Genomic DNA, 21,071 nt, shown 5'->3' on the forward strand with positions numbered 1-21,071 from the left:
ACGTCTCACTCAAAAGATGTTGAGTGTGAATTGTCTACAAAAAGTTTCGAGGAAAATTTTAACAGATTAGAGATACATGACTCAAATCCGCGGAACACTGCTTCAGACCATGATCAGTTTCGTCTTCAAGTCCAACATCAGAAAACCGCGTTTAAAAGTGTTTCTGAGGTACGTGAAAGACATTACGTACAGTAAAAACATCCAACAGACGCTGCATACTCGTAACACTCCAATTTCTAGTTTTCTTTAGAAAGTACTAATGATGATGACAATATGCCCAGGAAAAATTAAACAAACGCAGCTGTGCTCTAAAAATAACGTCATTCAGGAATAGCATCCGCGCAGAGATGCTATTTTACTCCTTTGGTAGGAGCTTCCAAAGCACTTTGAACTATGAGTTTTACTGATGAAAAGTTTCAAGGCCTTATTGTTTTATAGAAACGGGATAGTCAATTTCTGAAGCTAATAATAATTCAGTCACAAAATATTGAAACGAACAAAAGAAGAGGGATACCACAAGAGGAGTACTACAACTACTGGTTGAGGGTTACTACACTGTCTTTCTCTTAAATAAATTGAGTATTCCACTAACTCATGGAACACTAATACGAGCCTCCATACGAACACTCGAGCCTCCATTGATCTTTGCATGTGGAATCACTTTGAACAGATCTTTGCCAGGGATTTGGAAAAATTAATTGCAATTAATTGGCTAAACGAAAAGAGGTACAATAAATTAATTTAAATGGCAAAACAAAAATCAATTATTGGAATTAGAATAGTCACCAATCAATTATTGCAATCAATTAATTGCCAATTATTGCAATTACAATTATTTTTTCCGAATCTCTGGTCTTAGCAACCGTTTCTATCATGATGACATTGATAGAGTTTTGCGGGCTCTGACCACTCATTGACTCAAATATTGCCTCCGCATTTTTACTTTTGATATTTGCTCCGTCTTGACCTGGCTCATTAATCTATTTATCTCATCCACGGCGGTCTCCAGATCCCGAGCTACACGCTCCCGCTCTATGAGCGAAATATTCCTTATTCTTATCCGCTGTTAGTGTGACCTCTTCCAAATTCTTTTTAGCACATCCAACCGCCTTTTGCCCGACTCCCGCTGATTCTTAGAATTTTCCAATAACCTTTTCGTTTAACGATGTTGATCGCTCAGGATTCAGTCATCCCTTTCAGATGTCGGAGATCCAAATTGCCGTTTTGAGCGTATTCGGTCCAAATACTATAAGTTAGTGAATATGCCCTGGGATGTTTTGAACGGTCTGTAGTTTGCTCATAACCATTAGAGAAAAAGCCCCATTGTGTTTAAACCAATTTTTTGGTTTTTAAAAAAATGTTTTGGTCCAAAAACACGAGTTCGGGCCAATTTTGCTTAAAGTAAGGGTAATACTTGCAAGGTGTCTAACACTGAAAATATTAAAGAAGCCCAAAATAAAGGCATAATTGAATGTAGAGCTGATATAACAATGCAGGTAAACCCTGAAGTCTTGGTTAGGTTTGAAGTTTTGACCAACTTTAGTTATTTTTGTGTAAAACACAAATATTCGCCAGAATTTGGAATTTTTTCTTCAAACAAGTAAGTATAGGGAATTGTGTATTGCACGAAAGCCATCATAAATGTCTTCAAAATGTATTCCACCGACCATGGTTCGCTTATCATGGTGTCAGAATAACATCAATGAGTTTGTAATAGCGTTCAGCAATAAATTTTTATGGTTTTTTGGTCTGTTGAAAAATAAAGGTTAATAAATAAATGTGCTGGTTCCTCCAACTTTTAATTGTGAAATCGTCAACCATGAAGTAAACACTCGGTACGTTTTGGTCATCCATGTGACAAATTAAACGTTGGAGAGTTTGCACAGGAAAACTTCGTGTCGGATATTGATGAAAAAATTTGCAAATAACAAGTGAATAAAACCAATTATCTGGACTTTGATCATAAGGAGCAAAACTGAAGTCTGTGTGCATCTCCTTGACTGCTGATAAATAAGAGCAATTTGTGGGCAGACACAAAAAACATCAAAATCTAAAGGTTTAGTTAAAGCAAAGTCGGATGAAATAAAGATTGGAATGTTGTTGTATTTGAGGACAGATTTCGAGAAGAGTTGGATTTTGTTGAGCTGTGGATCATAAATGGCCTTCAGTCCAGTATTTTTCCTTTTTAGACGTGGCGTTCCTCATTTTTCGATGATACTGTAGTCTTTTCGGGGGTTGCGGCTGATGGACGATTTTCAGTTCGAGGAGTTTCAGCAAATTTTAATTTTAAATTTTTTCTTCTTTGTTTTCCGGTTACCGGGTAACAAGTTTTCTCCCAACTGTTGCAAATAGTTATTTGTGATTATGCGAGTTATATTTTTGCCAAAGGTAACTTGTCGACATTCTGGTAACTCCTGAAATTTTGACGATTTCTAAGGTTATAATTAGGTCTCAATTGTTGAATATTGCTACTTGTAGAAATTGATTTCATCAGTGGATGCCTTTGTTGCTCTAAAGTTACTGATGTTGATCGTGCCCTCTTTTGGTTAAGTGATTGGTTTGGCATCGCTGCTGGTTGCGAGGATGTTCCTGGTTGATTCAAATTAATTAACTGGGAACTCGCGCAGCGTCAGTGTCTTCATCAGTTTGAATAAATACGGTTTCAACTGGAATTGCTGTAGTTGGATTTTCCTCTTCAGCTGTTGTTTCAGGCCCTGGTTTGAAAAAAAATAATTGGTTTTGTTTTCCACGGGCTCATTCGGAATTATTCCTTCGGCTTCAAAAGGTTAAAAATGATCATCCACTTCTTGAGCTAGATCTTCGTTTTCAATATCATTATGCGTCTCTTGATGGGGAAACAACGCAATCGTTTTTCCAAAAAGGTGCGATACCTCAGTAAGTGGTGTTGAAATTAACGTCGAATTGTCCGTTGACTTTTGAAAGAAGTTTTCATGGTAACTTTCCTCAAAAATTCAAGTCAAAATGTTGAGGTTTTCATCGATATTTCGTTAAATAAGGTCCTTTTTAAATTTAGTTGGGTCGATAACGTTCAAGTCATCATCTGTTGTTTGCGGCTCAGCTGGTCAGAAACGCAAACGAATAATACATTGTGTAAAATTAGTGCCACATTTTTTGTATAATATAATTTGAGCTAGTAAAGTTTATTTTATGATTTTTATTAACCAAGGTAACCAAAGTTGTTCAGCTTTTGCAGCTAGGTCCTGTTGTGCAGTAAGCTTTGGGTTCAACAATAATCAATAACTATGTAATTCCAAAGGACTTACGTTTGCTTTTCGATCATAATAAGAGTGAAACCTATGATAAACATAAAAAAATATTCCTTTTGGTTCCTTCATAGGATTTCATTATTGATTCATGAAGATCCATAACGCAATCCGAAGTAATTTTGGTTCTTCGATTCTTAGATGTTCCAAAACGCAATTCGACTGGCTCACGTCCATGAAAAATTTGAATAGGTTAACATCCACGAATGAAACGTTGTATTTTGGATAAAGGCTGCAAGATCTATATATTTATACCAGTCTGTTGTACCAAGAAACATTGGTAATTAATCTGAGAAATCGTTTCAGAGCACCATTTGCACGTTCAAATTCACCCACAGATTGAGGTTGTTTCAATGACGCGTGACTAATTCGTACTTCAAGAATTGTTGTTAACTCTTGCAAAAATAGCAATAAAGATTGTCCCAAGATCTGACATCAGTTTCTCTGGATTATAGCTACGACGCAAGAAGAACTGAGATAATGCTTTTGCTGCCATTAATGCCGACAGAATAGCTAAAGGCGCATCAAATAAAAATTTCGAAAACACGCCAATTCCAGTGAGTGCATATCGATATGGGTAAAACTTAAGATCGATAAGGGTCCGACCAAATCAACCTGCTTAATATCGCCCAGAAACGAACTCTGCCAAGAAAGTGGAAACAATGGGGCGCGTGACAATTATTCTTTTGTGTGCTTGGTTTGTAACCATGATAAACATTTTGATGTATAATGAGCAAAGAATTCAAACCAAGGAAATTAAAAACGTTTCCGAAAACTAGCTATTGTTTTCTGTTTTCTGAAGCAGTTGAAGAGTTTTGCAAGCGATAAACTATTTCTTCTCGGAGATGTTTGGGGACGCATATTTGATTATGAGAGACATTACCAGTGTCGTCAAAAAACTGGCTCACAACATCATTCACATTTTTGAGTCTGTCGAAAGGTTTCAAAAAAATCTTCAATTTCTATTGAATATATGGATTAGAATCAGCGTTTCCTTCGTTGATCCAGTCGCGTACCTTTTCTCGTACTAAATCTTTGCGCTGCTCATTTCGCAACCATAAACAATGAGATTTCTCCGATAGATCGTGGATCCAGTGGAATCTCCATCAAGTGGATTCTCCATAACAATTGAATTCACCTCCTGCCTTTTCACAGCTTTTTGATCAATTGTGCTTACTTCTTGGAACAAACAGGGGAAGTTTTGAACAATCTATAAAAATTTTTTCTGCTGGTGAAAAATCTTCATTATGTGTATTAATTTTATGCGCGACTTCGTCAAAGTTGTTTATAGAGACACCAGGAGCTTTTAAGGCCATTTAAACTTGAATTTCTTTGATTGGAATCGAATCAAAAATTTCAGATTCAAGGGTTTCTCATGGATTGGTTTGCATTCTAGACACGAAATTGGCTGCTGCGTTGGCTTTCCCTAGTATATGAGCTAGCAGTATATTGAACGATCAAACTCTGTCCAGGAAATTCCGAAGCGAAAGCCAGGAGTTTTAGCTTAGAAAAAAAGAATCAAACTGTTATCTGTAAGCAACAGCACAGGTTTTTCAGCACCCCATATGAATTGGAAAAAGCAATCTGATGCGTAACAAAGTGCCAAAAAACTCCATTCAGTATATCGACAGCTTGAGATGGGTTTTGTTAAAAAAAATGTGAACCAAACGAAACTGGTGCATAACAATTTTTTCGTTTTAGATTAATCACGACCTTCATTCATTAATACAAAATCAGCTCCATGATAATATGCGTCACACAATATCACATATTGTTTATTCGGGCTAGCTATTTTGAGGGCTAAATTGGTAGCAGTTGATGGATCACGTAAAGTTTCTATAGCCTGAACATGGGATTCATCAATAACGAATTCTTCTCCGTTTTCAACTATTGATAAACCGGAATTAATTTTCATTTAATTTTGGAATAAACTACTGAAAATAATGCGTGAAACCAATTAAGCGTTTTACTTGTTTCACAGTTTTCGGTATTTTGAACTTCTTTAAAAACTTCAAAATTTTATCACTTTCAGGTTGAACTCCTTCTAGGGTAATTGTCTTTCCTAAAAAGATAATTTTCTGTGATCCAAATGTGCATTTCTTTGGTGACAATTTCAGTCTAGACCGACGAATACAAGTGAAAATTTGTTTGAGGCTGGGTACGAATTCATCAAATTCGTTCATTCCCAAGCCAATGTCATCTATAAACTGGTGCAAACATTTGTGGCTAAACAAGGACCTAAGGAACTACGAATGAACGAACTGAATCCGGTAACCAGTTTACTCAATCCTTGAGCCAAGCATTTATAAGCAAACGTTTTGGAGGCAAAATTGAACGATAAAATTTCAATTGATATCGGAACAGCCTTCTGAACACAATGGTAAGCTTGCGAACAGTCTAACTTTGCAAACAGACGTTTTCCCGCAAAATGATTTTCTGCATCTGTTTGCTTCGAAAGGGAAAATTAGAATTTTTTTAGTCATGCCTCAAAAGATGATTTATTCGTCTCAGGTCAGCTAGTAAACGAAGTTTATCTGATGATTTCCGTTGCGCAAAGATAGCACTGCCATATTTTGAGTAAGGTAATGTTGTTATAACGTTGTAATAATGCATTAAAGCCAATTCAACTTACAGTTCGTCACAAAAATGAATGGGCACTGCTGCTGGCTGAATAAAAACTGGCATATCATGATCGGGATTAAGTTTATTTTTTACTTCCGAATTATAACCAACATCCTAACGATGTTTTGCAAATATATCATGAAAATCCAAAAAAACTTCTGCAATTGTTGACTTTGAGCATCTAATAATGCTGATTGAGACCAATCAAACTGCTCTTAAAAGTATTTTTGATCTTCAAAGTTGTTTTTGGTTTTAATTGATCAAGTCGTTTGGAAGGTAAAAGTTGATCATATATGCGTCTTTGTAAAGGAGAAAGTTTTCCAGGCTCAAAACAAGTTTCTGGAGTTGGCTATCAGATTTAATCGAAATTGGGCTCCGAGCGCTCAGGTTGCTCATCAAATGTATGCTCATCAACATGCATCAGTTGGTTTATTTCTTCAAAAACTTCCGTTTGTTATTGAATTCACAGCGACCAACTTTCAATCGATCGGAATCAAATTAACAACTTCTGAAGCCTGCAAAAGATTGAACATGACAGTTTCTGTATTAATTGGAATTGTACTTGGGTGATCAGTAAGGTTTATTCCCAGAACATGACCTTGGAACTAATCATTAACTTGGGAAAGGGTCAATGCAATAAAAATGTCCATTGCATTCTCAACCGAATTCACAGGTATAACAATTCCTGAAAAGATCTTTCATAAAATGATGCCAAGATTCAAGCGAAATTGTAATAACAATTTGTTCCTCGGGTACAATGCCATACTTCTGAATATTATTCATTGGGTATCCTTTGACTTTTCTTACAAATTTACGCTTAAATTTCACTGAATTAAATTCGTTCAATTAAATTCGTTTAGGCTATTTTGACTTGCGTAATTGAAAATATGATGACGTCAATAGAAGGAATTACCAATAACACACTATTCTTAGTAGGTAAAATCAGAAAAGTTTTCGTTAATAAATTTGAAAGAAATTTCAGCTTTGCCAATAACGGGTAATAGTTTTCCTGAAGCTAATTGACATTTGGGTGTTCAGAACGCTTCAGTTCACTTGCTTGATTACATTGGTCGTTAGGGAAAATTGTCGCAGATTTTCTTGGGCATGGCGTTTGCAAAGGCTCCAGTATCAGCTAGTGCTCCTTTTCTGACTGCATTTTGGAATTCAGTTGTACCCGATGAGAGTACGAAGCTGTATTTTAGAAGAAAAAATACACCAAGTTCTCCTAAATACGAAATAATAAAAAAACAATTCCGAAATTAAAACCGATTCGGCCGTCTCCATAGACACTGTGAGCGTGGCTAACGCCAAAAAAGTCTAAGAAACTAAAATATTTTTCATTGGGAGCTGGAGAAGTAGTAAAAATATGCACCTATCTGTCAAAAAACTGAAATCCTTTGAAATGACAACAATTGTTGCAATTTTACGAATTCGACGAAATTTTGGTACAAATCACAGTTCATATAGTCGGTACAACTGAGAAAACTACAAAAAAGACAATAAAAAACAAAATATCTATTTCCAATATCTTGAAAAATAGAAGACTTTTTCGAGAAGAGTTTTTTTTCTCATAATTTCAAGTTTCTCTATACTGGAGTAAATTAAACAAAAACTCTAGTTCTTCTTGCGTAAAAGGACGTATATTAGTGAGAACTAACAAGTTCTAAACCCAAAGAAGACAAAGTAGTCGAGTTTAGAGTGAAATTGCCGAAAAATAAGCTATATTTTAGAAGAAAAAAGACATCTAGTTCTCCTAACTACGATATAATCAAAGAGACAATCGGAAATTTACACCCGTATTGGTCAGCTTCATAGACACTGCGAGCTTGGTTAACACCAAAAAAGCCTAAGAAAATAAAATATTTTTCAGTGGGAGCTGGACAAAAAGTAAAAAAAAAATATGTACATATTTATCAAAAAACTGAAATCCTTTGAAAATAGCAATTGTTGCAATTTTACAATTCCGACGGAATTTGGGTACAAATCACAGTTCAGGAAGTTGGCACAACTGTGAAAAATGCAGAAAAAAAATAGAAAACAAAATATCTATTGTTTCCAATATCTTGAAAAATAGAAGACTTTTTCGAGACGAGTTTTTTCTAATAATTTCAAGTTTCTCTATACTGGAGCCAAAAAATCAGAAACTCTAGTTCTTTTAGCGTATACGGACGTTTATTAGTAAGAACTAACACGTTCTAAACCCACAGAAGTCAAAATGATCGAGTTTAGATAAAAAATGCCGGAAAAGGAGCTCAATTCTAGAAGAGCAGGTACACCTATATCTCCTAACTGCTAAATGATCAAAAAAGAGGCAATTCCGAATTTACAGCCAAGTCGGCCGCCACCATAGACACTGTGAGAGTGAGAAACGCCAATAAGACCTAAGGAACTAGAATAGTTTCCGTTGATAGCTGGAGAAAAAGTAAAATATGTATATATTTATCAAAAAAATTAATTCCTTTGAAAATAACAACAATTGTTGGAATTTTACAAATCCGACACTATTTTTGTAGAAATCAAAGTTCATATAGTTGGTACAACTGAAAAACTACAAAAAAGACAATAAGAATGAAATATCTTTTATTTCCAATATCTTGAAAAATAGAAGACTTTTTCGAGAAGAGTTTTTTCTTACAATTTCAAGTTTCTCTATACTGGAGCCAAGTAATCAGAAACTCTCAAACTTCTAGCGTATAAGGACATCTATTAGTTAGAACTAACAGGTTCTAAACCCAAAAAAGTCAAAATGGTCGAGTTTAGATAAAAATTGCCGAAAAAAGATGCTCAATTTTAGAAGAGCAGGTACACCTAGATATTCTGACTGCTAAAAGATCAAAAAAGAGGCATTCCGAATTTATAGCCGAGTCGGCCGTCAGCATAGACACCGTGAGAGTGAGTAACACCAATGAAGCCTAAGAATTTAAAATAGTTTCCATTGGGAGCTGGAGAAAAAGTAAAATATGTACATATTTATCAAAAAAATTCATTCCTGTGAAAATAACAACAATTGTTGGAATTTTACAATTCCGACGCTATTTTTGTAGAAATCACAGTTCATATAGTTGGTACAACTGAAAAACTACAAAACAGGCAATAAGAATGAAATATCTTTTATTTCCAATATCTTGAAAAATAAACTATTTCGAGAAGAGTTTTTTTTCTCACAATCTCAAGTTTCTCCATACTGGAGCAAATTAATCCGAAACTCTAGTTCTCTTTGCAAAAAAAAGACTTATATAAGTGAGAACTAACAAATTCTAAACCCAGAGAAGACAAAATAGTTGAGTTTAAAGAGAAATTGTCGAAAAAAAGCTCTATTTTAGAAGAAAAATGACAGCTGGTTCTCCTAACTGCTAAATGGTCAAAGAGGTAAAAAGTCTAGGATGTTACATTGATTGTCAATTTATCAATATACTCTTCAACGAAAGGTCAACTTTTTTGTTTTCTGTGAGTATTCATTTTATTATCTCCGTCTAATGTTGTCAATTCGAGATCAAGTTAAAACATCCTTTTTAAATAATTTTATAAGACTCTTAGAGTTATCACCTGTTGACTACTGTAATTCACTTTAAAATGGTCAGCTTTTTTGTCAGTAGAACTTCAGCACAAGCGTTTGATTTTTCGATTGTCATTTTCAACGCCAACATTATCGGACCTGAAGCAGCTACAGTGCTTGCCAATTAGGCAACGCATTGTGTTCAAAATTTTATGGTTTTATGCGCATCGTTTTGTACATTAGCTTGTCAAACTCCCACTATTTTACTCGGAACTAATAAAAAGAAACACAATGAACTCAAGATATCTCTATATGAACAAACCTTTGTTCACAATTTTTGCTCTGACTTTGAAAACTGTTTGTTCCTTCATGCCAATGCTGTTGAGTAGACAGATAAAGCTCTGTTTTGAGTTAAAATTAGTGCAATCTGACATGTTGTTCGGGCAAAAACTCCAATTTTTTCTGTTTTATAAATCGGGCTTTTTTGAGATTTTAATATCTGATGAAGCATTGTACTGGTCAAATAAACTATTGGAGTTGGCGCTACGTTGATAAGAATCAATATCCCGGTGTGGAAAAACACGGAAATTAGAGTGCATTCTGAGACAGAATAACCACCAGCCAAAAGGCCGAACCAACCTGCATGAGGCCAAAAGAAAAAATTCGGGCCCGCATTTCATTGTTATTAGTTGAAAATATTTCAACACACTATCTCATTTGACATTGCAATGCATATAAATAAACCATTTTGTGCAATCAATTTGAACTCCATCAGAGTGTGGCCTCATTTGGCGTGACGAATTGAACAGTATTTACTAAATATCCATCTTGAGAATAACCGTGTTTCATGGGCTAACCTTCTTATCAAACAAGAAAAAGAACACACACAACCTCTGAAAGTACCAGGCAGAGTGCTGGAAAAATCCGCCGCTGATTCCCATAACCAAGATTGGGATTGATTGAAAAGAAAAGAATGATTTTTTACACAAACAAACGTGCAAACTATTTTGATGTTGTTTTGGATTTAAATATAATCCTATTTCGTAGTGAGACGACACACGGGGCTGAAAACACTACCATCAAGCAAAGTAAAAGTTATCTAAAATTAATGTTTGCTTAACGGATGTCAAAATTTAAGCTTTTTGAGTTTATCCCGATTCCATATTTTTTAATTATTGCAAAGCTGTTCGCTTTGGATCGTTTTGCTGAGCAACTACTGACTAAAAAGCGGTTTAGCAGAATGAGAAAACAATAAAACTAGCCTGCTTCTTTGTGGTGACATAGAAAAAAATCCTGGACCCTTTGATGCTTCAAAGCTTTCTGCTTTGGATGATGCCATATTTGGCACTCAAAAAGGCATTAAATTTCTACTTTTCAACGCTCGCAGCATACAAAATAAGTATCAAGATATATCAAACTTGCTCCAGCAGCTGGATTCGGAAACTATTGTTATAGTAACTGAAACTTGAGCGAAGAACAAAGCTTGAATACAAACCTAAGCGCTGAGCACTATTTTTTGCATAAAATTCGGTCATATCAAACAGGAGCAGCTAAGGGTGGGGGTGTAGGAATATGGATTCCTAATAACATAAATTTTAAACGCAGAAGAGAATTTGAGTTAGCTGATCCAAATTTTTTTGAAACTTTGTGGCTGGAACTAGGCAACCCATTAACGAAAAAATGTCTCATTAACATCTCCTATTGTTCACATCAAAACTTTTTTTAAACGAATTAAGTGCAGAGGTTTCTAATGCGTTCTCAGCTACAGATAATATTCTCTTATTTGGTGATTATAACATTGATATACTGAGTGTAAACGGGAAGAAAAGCCTTCAAAATTTTGCGGCGGGACTAGGGTTACAGTTATCTAACATTGATATTTCTACACGCATAAGCAACAATAAAAGAAGTTTGATAGATCACTGTTTTTCGACTAATGAGCAAATCACTAGTTGGAAAGTCTGCTTACCTCCTTTGGATATTGATCAAAATCTAATTTTTTTTTCAGAGCAAGCTTTTTTTGATAGAAAAAAAACAAAATTATTTTATTAAACGAGATACAAAACACTTTGTCGATGAAAAATGTAATGGAGATCTGGCTCTTGCAGATTGGAGAACAGTTTATCAACAAAGAAACTGCGGTGAAAGGTTTGCAGAGTTTAACAGAATTTTTTTGACAATACTCGAAAAAAATGCACCAACAGAGAAGAAATTAATTTCTAATATAAAAATGACTACTTCAGAAAAACCTTGGTTGACAAAAGAAATTAAGCATTTAGTTGCCGAGAAACATCCTTACTTCTAAGACTACAAATTGACACAAAGTGCTGAATCATTTGTGTCATTTAAAAAGTATCGCAACCTTGTAAATCGAAAGTTAAAAGAAGCACAATATCAATTTTCAGAGGAATTTTTTACGATAATTGAAACCTCAAAAGAGAAATGAAAATTTTTTAAGAAAAAAATTGGAAAGAAAAACAACATTCCAAACATCTCAGAAATTGATGAGAATGGTAGAAAAACGAAAAACAGAAATCAATATGTAACGCTTTTAACAGAGTTTTCAGCGAAATGGGCATCTACAGAGGGCAGATTGATCCATTGAACGTCGGAAACACAGAGCAAAAATTTCAAGAGTTTAGATTTAGACCTTTTACTTTGAGGGAAATCTATAAAGTTATTGACAATCTAGACAACAACAAAGCACCAGGGCCGGGATACATCAATGCTTGGGCACTGAAGTCCGGAAAATATGCTCTTGGGACACATCTTCAGATTATATTTAACGATTGTATTCAAGAAAAAATTTTCCCAACAAATCTTAAGGATGCGCACATCACATCAATTTTCAAGAAAGGAGATGTTTCTGTTTTAACTAATTATCGTCCAATTTCCGTAACACCAACTTTCTCAAAAGTTTTTGAAAGGCTTTTACTTATTCAGTTAGTAGAATATCTTGAAAAATTTGCGCTCTTGAACAAAAAACAATTCAGTTTCTAATCTCGAAAATCGTCTACTGATGCTGTGCTTTAATTTATTGAAAAATTAATAGGAAATTTGGAAAATAACAACGACACAGGTGCTGTGTTCTTAGATCTTGCAAAAGCTTTCAATTCCATTTCACATAAAATCTTTCTCAAGAAAGCTGAAAATTTCAACCCCTCTCAATCAACAATTTTACTTCTCAAACTTGTTCTCGAAAATCGAACACAATGCGTAAAACTGGGTTTTGACTTATCAGATAAATTGACTATTAATCATGGTGTTCCACAAGGAACTGTGTTAGGACATCTTATTTTTCTGTTATATGTCAACAATTTTTCTGAAAAATTGGAAGGTGAAAATGATGTTGTTCAATTTGCGGATGACACTAGTATTATATGCAAATTTGAACGTAATGAAAATATTCCCCAAAAATTGAAAAAATATTAGAACAAACAGACAAATACCTGACAGAGAATCAACTCACTTTAATTGCGGATAAAACAGAGATGTTAATCTTTACAAATCATACTAATTCGGATCCAGAGTTTTCTTTTAAAGGCGAAGTTATCAAACCAGCTCATGCAGGTCGTTATCTGTTAGTACAAATTGATTCAAACCTAACCTTTGAAAATCACTTGAACTCAGTTTTAAGCAAAATGGCTAATGCAATTCGTTCTTTGTATCTTGTAATTAATCAAATACCTTTGAAAGTGAGAATTGATGTTTTCAAGTCAAATGTACTCTCTCATCTTTCTTTCAGTGGAGTATTCTTTCAAACTCTTACAGTGAAAAACTTAAACCGCATAAACAGGCAAATTAACTGGGGAATAAAAGTTTGTTATTTTCGTCAAAAATTTGACCACTATTGATCTGATGATTAAGGATCGTATCCTGCCAGCCCAATTGTTTATCTCAAAAATTAGCCTAATGAAACTACAAACAGACATAAGACAATGGGAAACATCCAAAAATTTCAAAATGTTTTCTAGTCGCCATAACGCTAGACAGAACAAGAGAACAAATCAAATTATTTTAAAAAAGAAAACGAAAACGAAGTGGAGTAACGAATCCTTAATCTTTAAAAGCGTTCAAAAATGGAACAAATTGCCCTCTTCAATAAGAGATTTTAACAGTAAAACTTGCTTTAAAAATGTTTTAACCGAGTTTTTGCTCGATCAACACAAGAAAGTACCCGGTAATAGACAAATAGGAGCCTTCAAATCCTATTTTTACCAATGAAAACGAACAGCCACAATTTGAAGATTATTATATTAATAACAATGCCGATTAATTTATTTAACATTTTAGAGCATGTAGATATCTAACCTTACGGTTATAGTGTGAGTGATTTATATGTTTTAAAAACAAAAACTTAAAAATCGACACAACTGCGAACTAAGGTAATGCGAAATGTATTATCATTAAGTTAAAAGAAAATAGGAGCGCTAGAGATACCAATTGAGAACTTGAGGCGGCTATTTAAAAAATCAGCAAAAGAAAATTAATTCCTCTGCACTTACAATTCAAGAAATGTACACAAAATATTAGGAATACACATATTTTTAAAACAGTTAATCTGTTTTTGTCCGAGTCAACGGCTCATTTTGTTCTCTTCCCCCAGAGCTCTTCAACGGCTCATTTTGGTTTCCTCTTAAACTTACGCTCGTTTTTCTGCAAAAATGTCAGCCGCACATTAAATCCAAAGTGCAGAGATTTAGTCTATCAAAATTTCTGTTGACAAATTTCCACATGGAAGTTCACTAGCCTGGCTATTCTACAAAATTCTTTTTTTTGCTCATCCAATTGGTCTCACAAAACACTAAATTGATCGCTGACCTTCTCTTGAGTGTTGTTTTGGATAAGAGCTCTTCAGCAATCATAAATCAAAAGAACAAAAAAATTGAAGGCAAAAAAAAATTGCTGACAAAGAATCTCAAGATAAAAAAACGAAAGCTTTCAAGACGAGCAGAGATAATAATCGTCAGACAAATGTCAGTGCAATTAAAAGGCCACCAAAAAGGCAGCCTATCTGCATCGGTTGTTTAAGTAATTCTATCTCTGAGGACAATATATGAGAATATACGAAGTAAAAGAGTGTTGATCATCTGTATATCTATGACCTATATAGAGAAAAGTATCGTTTGAAATTATTGCACTGTGCGTTCAAATTCGATGACGATAAGGCTGAATCCCCATTTCTTAGCCCACAAATTTTCATTTTCCTAATGATAAATAAATCAGAGACCAATGCATTGGCCGGTCTTCTTTGACATATGATTATCTAGTACCAAACCTGTCATTGACCGTAAAAATTTGAGCGTTTAACAAACTCGGAGAATGCTTTTCTCAATTGAATGCTGATCAATTTCATATATCTTTTGGTTTGTATAAACTTTCTAACAAATACTAAAGTTCTGGACTTTATAATTGAGTTGAAATCTTTTATTGACGAGAAAGCGCTGTTGTTTAGGAAATTACTCATTGTGATTTGTATCTACATTTCCACGCTGCTGTCAACGGATGCGTCAAAAAATTGGACTTATACTTTGGATGACTTTGATTTGCAACAGCAAGTTACTTTGCCTGCTCACAAGGAAGCGGAGTTTTGTTCAAGTCATAGCCTACGAGGACGCTGATGTATCAGAAACTTATGTAAACTTCGTTGTAATATCCGATCATGGAGTTGTGCACTTTGATATGCACTTAGTTAAGCTATGAAGGAAACTTGGTGCAGAAAATGGCAAAAATTTGACGCGGTTCCTTTTGCAAAAAAATTTTCTGCTCAATTTGGCAGAGTTAATACTGGAAATGTTTTGAACATTGCTTGAATGAACATAGTAATTTATGTCCATAAATACAATCCCCTAAACACTAAACATGTTCAATATGAAACCTGTGTTTTCTTTGACTATGTGCTACGATTACTGAGAAGACCAAGAAAAAATTGTGAGAAAGCTTATCAGAAGAATGCCAATTCCCCAGCCACGAGCCTGTTTTTTAATTCAGTATGGAGTACTTTCATTTGTTTACCAAAAAATATCTTGGCAAATGGATTGCTAATAAAAACATGTTAAATATTCTATGCTGCCGCAACTCTTAGGAAAAAAATTGTTCTACTGCAGGGAACTTGATTGTCTGGCAACGAAACTCAAGGCTTCAGTTGATAAAAATAGAAACTGTAACCTGTAACCAATGGTATAAACACAAATGCTCAAAAATCCGAGATCCAGGCCAAAAAGTCCTAATTTGCATAAATCAGTAACAAGAGCTATTCTTCGATACACCTTTATAAAGACAAACTTGAAATGAACGAGTTTATTCGAATATATAATCAATTACGTTCTCTAAATCAAGTTGAATTATTGCATGGACAACTTTATCACATCACTACTATAAAAATTATCGACATCAAGCAATTTTACTCGTTTTTTAAAGATATCTGGTTGGCTGATCATCGACTCTTTGAACCCTGGTTTACTAACGTCTCCATCTTTTGGTATTTCAATTTTCCGATTGGCTGGTTTGCAATCTATTGCTTTGTGATTTCCCAATCCGAAGGGTTGCGAAAATTCATCCATCGGTTCAGACCACTTTCGTTTCTTTTTGAGCACAGGAAAAACACACTTATTGTTAGTGGATAATGCTCAAGTAGTTCACTCTTTGCCGCGCCCAGTCCATCAGAGGAGGATTGATGAAAACAATTGAAGCAAAGGGAAATGGTTTTTGCGTAGAGATTGCTCTTCTGGACCCGTTTCTCATTGCCTCCTTTCTTCAGTGCGTTTTTCCCCCAATTGGCTGAATTTGCGGTTCTAAAACAAAGGAAAAAGTTTAGAGTGGCAAAACTTTGATTCAAAAAAAACTTATCCTTGAACATAAATCAACCCTAAGAACAAAAAAACCCCGATACCCGGGCTGGGTGGTCCCACTTATGCCAAATGTGACGATGCCAATTGGCACTTAGTGGTGTCCCCTGATACCCAGGGCTGGGTGGTCTTTGTCCTCAAAAAGCAAACAAAAAGCAAAAAAAGAAAAACAAGCATTCAAGAAGGGTTTTTCTCATAATTTCAATTTTCTCGATACTGGAGCAAATTAAAAAAAATTGTGGTTATTTTGGCGTATAAGGACGTACATTAGTGGGAATTAATAAATTCTGAACCCAAAGAAGTAAAAATAGTCGAGCTCTTTTTTAGAAAAAATACACCTAGCTCCTCTAACTACAAAAAAAATCATAAAGAGACAATACCGAAATTACAACCGAATCGACCGTCCCCATAGACACTGTCAGAATGAGAATCATCGAAAAGCCTAAGAAACTAAAATAGATTCCATTGGGAGCTAGAGAAAAATTAAAAATATGTACCTATTTATCAAAAAAACTGAAATCTTTTGAAAATGAAAGCAATTGTAGCAATTTTACAATTCCGACAGAATTTTGGTACAAATCACAGCTCTTATAGTTGGTAAAACCGAGGCCACTGTAAAAAAAACACGAAAAAAACAAAGTATCTACTATTTCCAATATCTTGAAAAATAGAAGACTTTTTCAAGAAGAGTTTTTTCTCATAATTTCAAGATTCTCTATACTGGAGCAAATTAAACAGAAACTCTAGTTATTTTTGCGTAAAAAGACGTATATTAGTGAGAACTATCAGATTTTAGACCCAAAGAAGACAAAAAAGTGGAGTTTACATAGAAATTGTCAAAAAATAAGCTCTTGAGCGTGTGTAACACCAATGAAGTGTAAAAAACTAAAATAGTTTCCATTGGGAGCTAGAGAAAAAGTAAAACTAAGTACCTATTTATCAAAAAACTGAAATCTTTTGAAATTGACAGCAATTGTTGCAATTTTACAATTCCAACAGAGTTTTGGTACAAATCACTGCTCATCTAGTTGGTACAACTGAGAAGAGTACAAAAAAGGCAATACAAAATAATATATCTATTATTTCCATTATCTTGAAAAAATAGAAGACTTTTTCGAGAAGGGTTCTTCTTCTCGAAATTTCAATTTTCAAGTTTCTCTGTACGGGAGCAAATTAAACAGAAACTCCAATTCTTTTTGCGTATAAGGGGGTTCAATAATGAGAGCTAACTGGTTATAAACTCACAAAAGATAAAATAGTCGATTTCGAAAAGAAATTGCCAAAAAAGAAGCTCTCTTTTAGAAGAAAAAATACATCTAGTTCTCCTAACTACGAAATAATTATTAAAGAGACAATACATAAATTACAACCGAATCGAATATGATTTCAATAAAATTTTGGTACGAATCACAGCTGACATAGTTTGTACAACACAGAAAAGTACAATAAAGACAATAAAAAACAAAATATCTATTATTTCCAATATTTTGAAAAATAGAAGACTTTTTCGAGAAGGGTTCTTCTTCTCGAAATTTCAATTTTCAAGTTTCTCTGTACGGGAGCAAATTAAACAGAAACTCCAGTTCTTTTTGCGTATAAGGGGGTTCAATAATGAGAGCTAACTGGTTATAAACTCACAAAAGATAAAATAGTCAATTTCGAAAAGAAATTGCCAAAAAAGAAGCTCTCTTTTAGAAGAAAAAATACATCTAGTTCTCCTAACTACGAAATAATTATTAAAGAGACAATACATAAATTACAACCGAATCGAATACGATTTCAATAAAATTTTGGTACGAATCACAGCTGACATAGTTGGTACAACAGAGAAAAGTACAATAAAGACAATAAAAAACAAAATATCTATTATTTCCAATATTTTGAAAAATAGAAGACTTTTTCGAGAAAAGTTTTCTTCTCATGATTTCAAGTTTCTCTTTACTGGTGCAAATTAAACAAAAACTATAGTTCTTTTTGAGTAAAAGGACGTATATTAGTGAGAACTAACAAGTTCTAAACCCAAAGAAGACAAAGTAGTCGAGTTTAGAGTGAAATTGTCGAAAACAAGCTATATTTTAGAAGAAAAATTACATCCACTTCTCCTAACTTCGAAATAATCAAAAAAGAGACAATAGAGAATTTACACCCGTATTGGCCAGCTTCATAGACACTGCGAGCGTGGTTAACACCAAAAAAGCCTAAAAAAACTTTTCAGTGTGAGCTAGATAAAAAGAAAAAAGACATATTTATCAAAAAACTGAAATCCTTTGAAAATAGCAATTGTTGCAATTTTACGATTCGGACGGAGCTTTGGTTAAAATCACAGTTCAAGTTGTTGGCACAACTGGGAAAAATGCAAAAAAAATCAAAATAAAAAACAAAACATCTATTGTTTCCAATATCTTGAAAAATAGAAGACTTTTTCGAGAAGAGTTTTTTCTTACAATTTCAAGTTTCTCTATACTGGAGCAAAGTAATCAGAAACTCTAGTTCTTCTAGCGTGTAAGAACGTTTACTAGTTGGAATTAACATTTTCTAAACCCAAAGAAGTCAAAATGATCGAGTTTAGATAAAAATTGCCGGAAAAAGGAGCTCAATTCTAGAAGAGCAGGTACACCTATATCTCCTAACTGCTAAATGATCAAAAAAGAGGCAATTCCGAATTTACAGCCGAGTCGGCCGTCAGCATAGACACCGTGAGAGTGAGTAACACCAATGAAATATAAGAATTTAAAATAGTTTCCATTGGAAGCTAGAGAAAAAGTAAAAATATGTACATATTTATCAGAAAATTGAAATCTTTTAAAATAACAATAATTGGTGGAATTTAACGATTTCGACGGAATTTTTGCACAAATCGCAGTTCATGTAGTCGGCACCACTGAGAAAACTACAAAAAAGACAATGAAATTCAAATATCTATTTTTTCCAACATCTTGAAAAATAGAAAACTTTTTTGAGAAGAGTTTTTTGCTCACAATATCAAATTTCTCCATACTGGATCAAATTAAACAGAAATTCTAGTTCTTTCTGCATAAAAGGACGTATATTAGTGAGAACTAACAGGTTCTAAACCCAGAGAAGACAAAATAGTCTACTTTAGTGAGAAAAAAATTAATAAAGAATCAATAAATCAACCGAAATTAAATACGAATCGGCCGTCTCTATAGACAGACTAAAAAAGTTTTCATTGGGAGCTGGAGAAAAATTAAAAATATGTACCTATTTATCAAAAAAACTGAAATCTTTTGAAAATGAAAGCAATTGTTGCAATTTTATAATTCCGACGGAATTTTGGTACAAATTACAGCTCTAATAGTTGGTAAAACTGAGGCCACTGTAAAAAAACACGAAAAAAAACAAAGTATCTACTATTTCCAATATCTTGAAAAATAGAAGACTTTTTCAAGAAGACTTTTTTCTCATAATTTCAAGATTCTCTATACTGGAGCAAATTAAACAGAAACTCTAGTTATTTTTGCGTAAAAAGACGTATATTAGTGAGAACTATCAGATTTTAGACCCAAAGAAGACAAAAAAGTGGAGTTTAGATAGAAATTGTCAAAAAATAAGCTCTTGAGCGTGTGTAACACCAATGAAGTGTAAAAAACTAAAATAGTTTCCATTGGGAGCTAGAGAAAAAGTAAAACTAAGTACCTATTTATCAAAAAACAGAAATCTTTTGAAATTGACAATTGTTGCAATTTTACAATTCCGACGGAATTTTGGTACAAATCACAGCTCATATGGTTGGTACAACTGCGGCAACTGTAAAAAAAAACTCGAAAAATCAAAACATCTATTATTTCCAATATCTTGAAATATAGAAAGTTTTTTAGAGAAGAGTTTTTCTCATAGTTTCAAGTTTTTCTATAATGGAGCAAATTAAGAAGACACCATTGTTCTTTTTGCGTTAAGAGACGTATATTTGTGATAACTAACAAGTTCTAAACCCAAAGAAGACGGAAACCGGAAATCTTTTTAAAATGACAACAATTTTCGCAAATTTACGTTTCCAATAGAATCTTAGCACAAATCACAGTTCATATAATTGGTAAAACTGAGGCAACTGTAAAAAAAACACGAAAAGATTAAAATATCTACTATTTCCAATATCTTGAAAAATAAGAGTTTTTTCTCATAATTTCAAGTTTCTCTATACTGGAGGAAATTAACAAGACACCCTAGTTCTTTTGGACATAGATTCGTATATTTGTGACAACTAACAGGTTTTAAACCCAAAGAAGACGAAAGTGTCAGGTTTAGTGAGAAATTGCCAAAAAAGAAGCTCTATTTCAGAAGAAAAAGTACACCTAGTTCTCCTAACTACGAGTTATTCAATATAGAGACAATACGAAAATTACAATCGAATCGGCCGTCTCCATAGATTTTGCGAGCCTGGGTAACAACAATAAAGCCTAAGAAATTCAAAATTTTTTTCATTGGAAGCTAGAGAAATAGTAAAAATGTGTAACTAATTATCAAAAGAATAAAATCATTTGAAAATAACGACAATCATTGCAACTTTACAATTCCGACGGAATTTTGGTACAAATCACAGATCATATAGTAGGTAAAACTGAGGACTCTATAAAAAACGACAAAAATAAAATATCTATTATTTCCAATATCTTGAAAAATAGAAGACTTTTTCGAGAAGAGTTTTTTTCTCACAATCTCAAGTTTCTCCATACTGGATGAAATTAAACAGAAACTCTAGTCCTTTTTGCGTAAAAAGACGTCTATTAGTGAGAACTAACACGTTCTAAACCCAGAGAACCCAAAATAGTCGAGTCTAGAGAGAAATTGACGAAAAAAGAA

The sequence above is a fragment of the Convolutriloba macropyga genome, chromosome 2, assembly GCF_964194025.1.
Source record: "Convolutriloba macropyga chromosome 2, txConMacr16.3, whole genome shotgun sequence".
Classification (NCBI taxonomy): Eukaryota; Metazoa; Xenacoelomorpha; order Acoela; family Convolutidae; genus Convolutriloba; species Convolutriloba macropyga.